This window comes from Lygodium microphyllum, chromosome 4, assembly GCF_053477565.2.
Source record: "Lygodium microphyllum isolate KBCC chromosome 4, Lygodium_microphyllum_v1.1.10, whole genome shotgun sequence".
In the NCBI taxonomy this organism is placed as follows: domain Eukaryota; kingdom Viridiplantae; phylum Streptophyta; class Polypodiopsida; order Schizaeales; family Lygodiaceae; genus Lygodium; species Lygodium microphyllum.
Window position 1 is genome coordinate 66193752 of NC_141138.1, and position 10816 is coordinate 66204567.

The following is a 10816-nucleotide window of genomic DNA, read 5'->3' on the forward strand; positions in this document are numbered from 1 at the left end:
TGAGATGGCAAACCAAACACAAAAAGGAAGGTCGTGTCCATGGGACTTAGTTATAGTTAGTTATCCCTTCTACATGCGGTTTAACATCTTCTTTCTCCATGCTCATGAAATGACATGTATTTCAGCTCTTTAATATTAAGCCTAGAGGACACGGATTGCAAGTTTAGACACAAATTATATATACGTGACCTCAGGCAAAGGTGGCACCAAATCTACATTAAATATATATAAAAGCTAATTAGTCCATGAATTATTAGAGGCATTATTATAATCCTAGGTACTAAAGAATTCTTAGAATAAATTAAAGTTATCTCAATATAGAGATGAAAAATGAAAATTGCATTCTAGACAGTTCGTCACAACAATTATCCCTTATGCGTGTGGTTTTATAATCTTCTTTCTCCACACACATGAAATGACATGTGGTTTAACAATAAACCTAGAGGACACGGATTGCAGGTTTAGGCATAAATGATATATGCGTTGTCGTGTTGCTGCGCATCCGAGTCGTATATACCTCTATTTCTTTTGTTGTGCATTTGTGTTAATTTCTACATGTGATTCATTGTTTGTGTGGTGCATTTTAATAATCCGCATCCAATGTATATATTCCCTTAGTGCATGCGCATGACTTTGTTTAGATGCATGATGTGCGTGTATTAGAAAAATATGAAAAACTGATGCCAAAGGATCTTTGTCCTGCTGCTATTTGATCTAGCTCTATGTGCAATGACAGCCTTGGTGCAAGTGTTTTGGAGATATGCTACAAGAAGGACATTTAAAGGAGGAAGCAGAGTTGCTGCAAGATATGCCTCTTGCAAATAATCTTGGTTGCTTGGCTGTCAATGTTGAATTAATGCAAAAGACATGGTGACATATTACTAGCACAACAAGGCTTTGACAAAAATTATGCTCATGTCAGACTTTTATTAAAGTGCTGGAATGAGGAAGGTCGCTTGCCTAATTTTGACATGTGAATAAGAAAAAGAAAAACTAAAGATAGAGGAGAAAAGGAAGGGAAAAGGAGACTAATTGGGGGAGAGAATTCGAATTGCGAAAGGGGGGGAACACAGAGTATTTTCCTGGAGGGAAGGATGAAATGAGGACGATGGACAGAGAGGGTGAAAAGGGCAAGCTACAGGGACAGATCCTCTCCTTCTTCCGCATACCTTGCTGACAAGGGGAGCTTTCTTGTAGGAATTAGGATCGGGTGTTGAGCACAACTAGCACAATCGCTGATAGAACCGGAGCAAGCTCGCTGAGGTTAATCTGACTGTAGTCGATTGCAGTTGATAGAAGGAGGATTGCAAAAACTTGAGGATAAAGGTGAGCTTCTGCAGTGGCGCAACGTGAATATTAATATTGACACATACCAGCATTCTTCAACTCTTTCTCCTTTCGACCAATGTACTGCCTGGCAGCTCTAGGAAAATCTGAAATTTTCTGATAACTTACTGAACTATCTGAAGTAAACCCAACAAAGTTATTGGAGAAAGACTGGCTGCCAAGAGGCGAGATCTCCTCTTTTCTCCGCTCCATACCACTGGCGTCTCGCAAGACAGCGGTACCTAATGAAAATCCAACTCCTTCGCAGGTAGTGGTGCCTCACGCAAGGAGTCCCTGTTTCTCGGATGATTTACCCCAACAGTCATAAACTGAACAGCTCGCATACCATCTTTACTGCGTATCCGCGCATAAGCTGACCCATCATCCATCACTTTTGTTTCCATTCTTGCTTCTGTAATGAAAGGCTGTCCAAGAATAATCGGATAAGAGCATGAATCCTGAACAAAGCAATGATAATCCTCTTCAACATTACCAATAGAAATTCTGATACTCGGACAAGCAGCATACATATCACCAGAAGTATTATTGGCGGCTCTCATGCGCCAACCATGCTCTGCATCCATAGGCCACTTGCCACTCTCATAAACACCTCGAGCAATAAGATTAATCTCAGAACCATGATCAACTAAAGCAATCAAGGGAATTTGTTTCTCTCCAATCCTTACCACTGTCTCAGTGGTTGCTCTAGCCCAATGACTTCGTGAAAAATGGCTGCGAGGAATAAGAATAGGGGTCTCATCATCTTCATACTGCATAGGCTGCACTATTTTCTCCGATTGCGGATTAACAGAAGCATTCTCAACCATCACTGCATCATCATGCTCTTCTCCAAGAGCTCCATGCCACAATCCCTGTGAAGCAGGTCCTTCCATCGCATGTCGTTTCCTCCGCAAAAGATCCTGCATCTGATCCTGTATTTCTCTTCTAGCAATCCCAAGAGCCTCTCCAACAGTAAAAGTGACTTCACTATTCAAAATTCTTTCATGAAAAATCTTACTCATATCCGTTTGCATATCAAGGTCTGACAAGAGCTTGAATCCTGGCTCTTTTCTTGGTTGCCTCTTTTCTTTCATCTGCTTATCTCCCATAGGTTGATCGGAACCTGTTTGAGTTGGAGAATTTGACATAGGTGGAGCTGTAACAGGTGGTGAAACAAAGTCACCCCCTCTAGTCTTTTTGGAGGAACTAGGACCCTCCTCTTCTCTTCTTCTCTTTTCTTCAACCATGGCATCTAAACCTTGCGTTTTAGCAATATAAGCAAAAATAGAATACCTGTCAACAGGAGAATCCCATCCTGTTTCTCCTCGGATGCTAGAGCCCACACAAGTCATAGTAGAAGTTTGAACTTTCCCTCTTCTCGCTATCTCCAAGGCAAAAGACCACAAAGCAGAGTCTCCATCAGATTTCTGCTCAAGCTGGACTCCAAAAGCTGAAGCATCTCCTCTAACACTCACATAAGCTGATCACGCAGCCATATCATCAACAAGCTTCTTCATACCTCCCTTACCAAAGTTTGTGTCAAGAGGAGCGCCAGTCTCTGTCAGCCATATCTTCCCATCTTGTCCCCAAAACACTACATTCTTCTTACGTGCTTCCTGAAAAGCATCACAATCTCTGCAGTGTTGGTGCTCTGTACTATCACACCAAATACATCGTCGCCCTTTCCTTTGACCAGCTGGAAAAGCAGTCACTGGAGCAGGTGCTACAGCAGGTACTGACATAAGTTTCTCCTTTAACTTACCAACTTCAGCTTTGACTGCTTCAATTGTCAAATCCGCCAAGCCTTTAATAACATTATCTACAGATAAGGGCACTGGAGCAGCAGGAACTGGTGGATTCATAACAGGAGGAGTAGGCTTAGGCAAAGAAGCAGCAGGGGTAGAAGAAGAAGTCTCCAAGGATTTTTCAGGAACTGATCCTGTATTTCGATGCAATCTGACTCTCCTGCGCTGCTTCTTAACAAGAGCATTCACAGCATCAATGACATGTCTCCACTCAGTCTTTAAACCTGAATCAGTAGCTTGATCTTCCAAAAGATCATCCAACTTTTCCTGTAAATCAGCATCTGCAGCTTGCAAAAATAACTCCACTTTCTGCATCTCCAAAGCTTGCTGTTCAGTCCCATCCAACTGATCATAACGGCTTTCAAACTCTCGCAGAAGAGCGGTAACAGAAAGTCCCTTATTAGGCATAGAAACCCATGCTAAAAAATTCCTGCGATTCATAAGACCTGTATCCTCCAGGAAATATTCATCTTTTAATGCCTTTTTAAATTCAGCCCAACCTGCATGTGCCTCTTGAATTTCTGCAATTCGACCTTCAAGAGCGCGCACCACGATCCGCAAGAAGTAGCGGCTCCAAACATCTTGAGAAACCCCAAAAAACTTCATCTTTTCTTCATACAAATGCAGGTAAGTTGACACTTGCTGGCCATTAAACTGCTTCATCTCCTGTTGGACAGCTTTCAAAGCATCCATAGCATCACTATCACGTTTTGCATGAGCTTGCTGCTGCATATACATGGTAAATGACTGAAACAGGTTCTTCATGACATTATCATCTGTCATCTCTTCTTGCGAGTCTCCCATCTTGCTGATGACGCAGCACTTTCACGTCGGGTTCACCAGAAATGTCAAAGAGATCGTGCAAGAGCTGCAGAACACAGGGTTCAAGGTACAGCAAGAAATAAAGACTACCAAGAAGATCTCGATAACACAATATTTGATGCCAAGTTCATTATATTGTTTGTCAAATAAGCTACAAGAAGTTCATATTCAAAATTTTGAAGACAGTTATGACTTTGGTTCGTAGACTTGAGGAGACTTCAAGAATTCAGCTGGACTGGGCAGTAATCCCTATGAACAAATTTTCAGAAATTTTTTCAATGCCATTACAATGAAGTTCCGTGGGCATCCTGATGCTTCTTCCTTATCTCCTATTGACATCTTGCAAAATTACGTCTACACACTCATCAAGTTCCAACTCTGTCATTTCAGGTTCAGGCCTAGAAGGTAAGATTCCCTCCATACACAGCACAGTTCTGGGGTAAGTAAACCAGTTTCAGGAAAGTCTACAGAGAAATGAATGTAAAGCTTTCCCTTCATCTCTCTGGCATGCCCAATACATGTACAGCTAAGCAGAGCTCGCAAAATGGTATGTGGCTGATGATACTTGATTGCATGGCTCACTTCTATAGTTCCCAAGTTGTTCATCAATCACCATACAACAGTATTTATACCAGTCAAAGTAGTTGAAGTGCTGTCTTGAAGATGAAGAGATCTTGAAGATGAAGAGAACACAAGATCAGCCACTTTATAGACGGAATAACATCGGCAGAGGTCAAATCCGCAGCTTCCGATTGGTCTGGAATGCTGAGTGTAGATGCTCAACAGCAGACTGATCATCTAATAAAACTCGAAGTCTATTCCTGATCGATACTTCTCTTGCTCGGGGGTCTTTTCATGATAACGACTCTGTGAAACTCCCTGTGCAAGCAGCTCTTTAACTCTTCCTCCAGCATACAGTTCAGACAGGCAACCGTGAACCTCTGTAATAACTGAGGCTCTAAATGCTCAGAGACCTAATTGAGCCATGGCTCGGTTAAATAGTATTTGAGTGGAGATGTCCATGTGCTGGACGCTATCCTGCAAATGGCTCATCAACAGCAAATCTCTGGCTGTGTGAAACTCCTCAGAATTTGCTTGATGATAGATGTCCCAAAGCATAGCCCTTGCTTCCCTCTCTGTCCATCCTTGAAATTCTTTAAAGAGAACCGGAGGTATCCATGCTGAGGCCTGAGTTTTGCCCTGGATTGGCTTTGGATCTGCTGGCTCACTGAAACTTATATGATTGGCCTGTCATCGAACATCAAGCATGCAAGATAGTTACAATGCTCATAGAATGACATTTGCTGCACTGGTACTGATGAACTCCCATGATTATGCTCGACGGTTACTTGTAGTCATCCTGAGTGGACTACAGGAGATCTTACATGGGCAATAGGGTGACGGAAGAGATAGTAGGGTAGGGTGGATGATGAAGCGACCAATCAGGCAGCAGCATATCTCCTCCGAGTTTGCCAATAATTCCAAAAACTACAGTGGTTTCAGCGGCCAGCAATCGCTCTTGTTTTCCCTCCATCCTGTTCTGATGGTGGCAAGCATCTGATCCACATTCAAGCACTCAAGAACCTGCAGTTTCCGTCATGCCCGACAACTACTCCGGCACGTCCACCTTGTATGATTCACGCTATAATCAGCAAACCTATATAAGTTTTTGGTCATGTGTTACTCTAACAGGAGAGTTTCAGTTGTGGATGGCTGATGATTCTACGGCCATGGCAGTCGGAGCACGGTAGCCATTTTTGTTGCTACGGCATGGCCTCGGGGCAAGCTGCTTTTGAAGTCTGGTCGCTGTTCCTCTGCACCCTATTCTAACAGGTGGTTTACTGTACCAAAGAAGAATGGTACCTTGAGATTTATTCAGGATATGCAGCCCGTGAACAAAGTGACAATCAGGAATGTGGGAACAGGTCCAATTGTGGATGAATTTGCTGAGGCTTTTGCAGGACGAGCCATCTATTCACTAGGTGACTTGTATTCAGGTTATGATCAGTTTCAGCTTGCCTTGGAAAGCAGGGATATTACTACTATGCGGACACCTATTGGTCTTGTGAGGATGTGTACCTTGCCTCAAGGTGCTACAAACTCAGTTGCTCCTATGATGAATGCTATGCATAGAGTTCTTCGAGACTATATTCCACAGTTCACCATGCCTTTTCTAGATGATGTGCCTATTAAGGGTTGTGCAGAAGAAGAAAAGAATGAAAGTCTTGATTTGCGTGGATGTAGACAGTTTGTGGCTGATCACTTGAATGCTTGTGAGCAAATTTTGACACGATTAGAGGAGGTAAATTTGACACTTTCAGGGCTGAAATCTGTCTTTGCTGTTAATGAAGTCATCATAGTTGGGCATATGGTTGGATATTATGGCAGAAAACCTTCTCCTGCAAAGGTGGATGCCATAAACAGGATTGCAGAGTATTGCTCGACTACTTCAGAGGTGCGGAGATTTGTGGGAGCTTGTGTATTTTACATGATTTGGATTCCTCATTTTGCTCATATTGCATATGTTCTCTATCAGCTGCTTCGAAAGGGGCAGAAATTTCATTGGGATGATGAAGCTGATGGAGAAACAGGTCTACAAGAATCAGAAAATGGACTCGACCTGTTTGTGGAGTTGAATGATCCTGGATAGTTGGCACATCCGGAGGATGTGCAGGTTTAGAGGGGGTGGATGTCGTGTTGCTGCGCATCCGAGTCGTACACACCTCTATTTCTTTTGTTGTGCATTTGTGTTAATTTCTGCGTGTGATTCATTGTTTGTGTGGTGCATTTTAATAATCCGCATCCAATGTATATATTCCCTTAGTGCATGCGCATGACTTTGTTTGGATGCATGATGTGCGTGTATTAGAAAAATATGAAAAATTGATGCCAAAGGATCTTTGTCCTGCTGCTATTTGATCTAGCTCTATGTGCAATGACAGCCTTGGTGCAAGTGTTTTGGAGATATGCTACAAGAAGGACATTTAAACGAGGAAGCAGAGTTGCTGCAAGATATGCCTCTTGCAAATAATCTTGGTTGCTTGGCTGTCAATGTTGAATTAATGCAAAAGACATGGTGACATATTACTAGCACAACAAGGCTTTGACAAAAATTATGCTCATGTCAGACTTTTATTAAAGTGCTGGAATGAGGAAGGTCGCTTGCCTAATTTTGACATGTGAATAAGAAAAAGAAAAACTAAAGATAGAGGAGAAAAGGAAGGGAAAAGGAGACTAATTGGGGGAGAGAATTCGAATTGCGAAAGGGGGGGAACACAGAGTATTTTCCTGGAGGGAAGGATGAAATGAGGACGATGGACAGAGAGGGTGAAAAGGGCAAGCTACAGGGACAGATCCTCTCCTTCTTCTGCATACCTTGCTGACAAGGGGAGCTTTCTTGTAGGAATTAGGATCGGGTGTTGAGCACAACTAGCACAATCGCTGATAGAACCGGAGCAAGCTCGCTGAGGTTAATCTGACTGTAGTCGATTGCAGTTGATAGAAGGAGGATTGCAAAAACTTGAGGATAAAGGTGAGCTTCTGCAGTGGCGCAACGTGAATATTAATATTGACACGGAACAACGACCAGACTTCAAAAGCAGCTTGCCCCGAGGCCATGCCGTAGCAACAAAAATGGCTACCGTGCTCCGACTGCCATGGCCGTAGAATCATCAGCCATCCACAACTGAAACTCTCCTGTTAGAGTAACACATGACCAAAAACTTATATAGGTTTGCTGATTATAGCGTGAATCATACAAGGTGGACGTGCCGGAGTAGTTGTCGGGCATGACGGAAACTGCAGGTTCTTGAGTGCTTGAATGTGGATCAGATGCTTGCCACCATCAGAACAGGATGGAGGGAAAACAAGAGCGATTGCTGGCCGCTGAAACCACTGTAGTTTTTGGAATTATTGGCAAACTCGGAGGAGATATGCTGCTGCCTGATTGGTCGCTTCATCATCCACCCTACCCTACTATCTCTTCCGTCACCCTATTGCCCATGTAAGATCTCCTGTAGTCCACTCAGGATGACTACAAGTAACCGTCGAGCATAATCATGGGAGTTCATCAGTACCAGTGCAGCAAATGTCATTCTATGAGCATTGTAACTATCTTGCATGCTTGATGTTCGATGACAGGCCAATCATATAAGTTTCAGTGAGCCAGCAGATCCAAAGCCAATCCAGGGCAAAACTCAGGCCTCAGCATGGATACCTCCGGTTCTCTTTAAAGAATTTCAAGGATGGACAGAGAGGGAAGCAAGGGCTATGCTTTGGGACATCTATCATCAAGCAAATTCTGAGGAGTTTCACACAGCCAGAGATTTGCTGTTGATGAGCCATTTGCAGGATAGCGTCCAGCACATGGACATCTCCACTCAAATACTATTTAACGGAGCCATGGCTCAATTAGGTCTCTGAGCATTTAGAGCCTCAGTTATTACAGAGGTTCACGGTTGCCTATCTGAACTGTATGCTGGAGGAAGAGTTAAAGAGCTGCTTGCACAGGGAGTTTCACAGAGTCGTTATCATGAAAAGACCCCCGAGCAGGAGAAGTATCGATCAGGAATAGACTTCGAGTTTTATTAGATGATCAGTCTGCTGTTGAGCACCTACACTCAGCATTCCAGACCAATCGGAAGCTGCGGATTTGACCTCTGCCGATGTTATTCCGTCTATAAAGTGGCTGATCTTGTGTTCTCTTCATCTTCAAGATCTCTTCATCTTCAAGACAGCACTTCAACTACTTTGACTGGTATAAATACTGTTGTATGGTGATTGATGAACAACTTGGGAACTATAGAAGTGAGCCATGCAATCAAGTATCATCAGCCACATACCATTTTGCGAGCTCTGCTTAGCTGTACATGTATTGGGCATGCCAGAGAGATGAAGGGAAAGCTTTACATTCATTTCTCTGTAGACTTTCCTGAAACTGGTTTACTTACCCCAGAACTGTGCTGTGTATGGAGGGAATCTTACCTTCTAGGCCTGAACCTGAAATGACAGAGTTGGAACTTGATGAGTGTGTAGACGTAATTTTGCAAGATGTCAATAGGAGATAAGGAAGAAGCATCAGGATGCCCACGGAACTTCATTGTAATGGCATTGAAAAAATTTCTGAAAATTTGTTCATAGGGATTACTGCCCAGTCCAGCTGAATTCTTGAAGTCTCCTCAAGTCTACGAACCAAAGTCATAACTGTCTTCAAAATTTTGAATATGAACTTCTTGTAGCTTATTTGACAAACAATATAATGAACTTGGCATCAAATATTGTGTTATCGAGATCTTCTTGGTAGTCTTTATTTCTTGCTGTACCTTGAACCCTGTGTTCTGCAGCTCTTGCACGATCTCTTTGACAGCGTGACGTCCTCAGGAAAAGGCCATGTCAACACCAAATCTACATTAAATATTTATCAAAGCTAATAAATGTATACATTATTAGAGATATTATTATAATCCTAGGTATTAAAGTGTTCTTAGAATAAATTAATGTGATCTCAATAATAGAGACACAAAACAAAAATTGCATACTAGATAGTTTGAGATGGCAAACCAAACACAAAAAGGAAGGTCGTGTCCTTGGGACTTAGTTATAGTCAATTATCCCTTCTACATGAGGTTTAACATCTTCATTCTCCATGCTCGTGAAATGACATATATTTAGACTCTTTAATATTAAGCCTAGAGGACATGGATTGCAACTTTAGGCACAAATGATATATACGTGACCTCAAGCAAAGGTGGCACCAAATCTACATTAAATATATATCAAAGCTAATCATTCCATACATTATTAGAGGCATTATTATAATCCTAGGTATTAAAGCATTCTTAGAATAAATTAAAGTTATCTTAATAATAGAGACACAAAACAAAAATTGCATAGTAGATAGTTTAAGATGCCAAACCAAACACAAAGAGGAAGGTCATGTCCCTGGGACTTAGTAGTCCGTCACAACAGTTATCCCTTCTGCGTGTGGTTTTACAATCTTCTTTATCCACACTTATGAAATGACATGTATTTAGGCTCTTTAACATTAAACCTAGAGGACACAGATTGCAGGTTAATGCATAAATTATATATGCATGACGTCCTCAGGTAAAGGTGACACCAAATCTACATTAAATATTTATCAAAGCTATTCAGTTTATACATTATTAGAGACATTATTATAATCCTAGGTATTAAAGCATTCTTAGAATAAATTAAAGTGATCTCAATAATAGAGACACAAAACAAAAATTGCATACTAGAGAGTTTGAGATGGCAAACCAAACACAAAAAGGAAGGTTGTGTCCCTGGGACTTAGTTATAGTCTATCACAACAGTTATCCCTTCTGCGTGCGGTTTAACATCTTCTTTCTCCATGCTCATGAAATGACATGTATTTAGGCTCTTTAATATTAAGCCTAGAAGACATGATTGCAAGTTTAGGCACAAATGATATATATGTTACCTCAAGCAAAGGTGGCACCAAATCTACATTAAATATTTATAAAAGCTAATCAATTCATACATTATTAGAGATATTATTATAATCTTAGGTATTAAAGAATTCTTAGAATAAATTGAAGTTATCTCAATAATAGAGATACAAAACAAAAATTGTATACTAAATAGTTTGAGATGCCAAACCAAACACAAAAAGGAAGGTAGTGTCCCTGGGACTTAGTAGTCCATCACAACAGTTATCCCTTTTACGTGTGGTTAACATCTTCCTTCTCCGCACTCATATAAAGGAAAATGCCCTAAAATAGGCATCCACTTACTAATTTTTTATCTCTTGTTTGAAACTTCAAACCTAAATATCCTCTAAAGAAGCATATTAAACTTTTTAGAAGGTGTGGCCTTCTAGG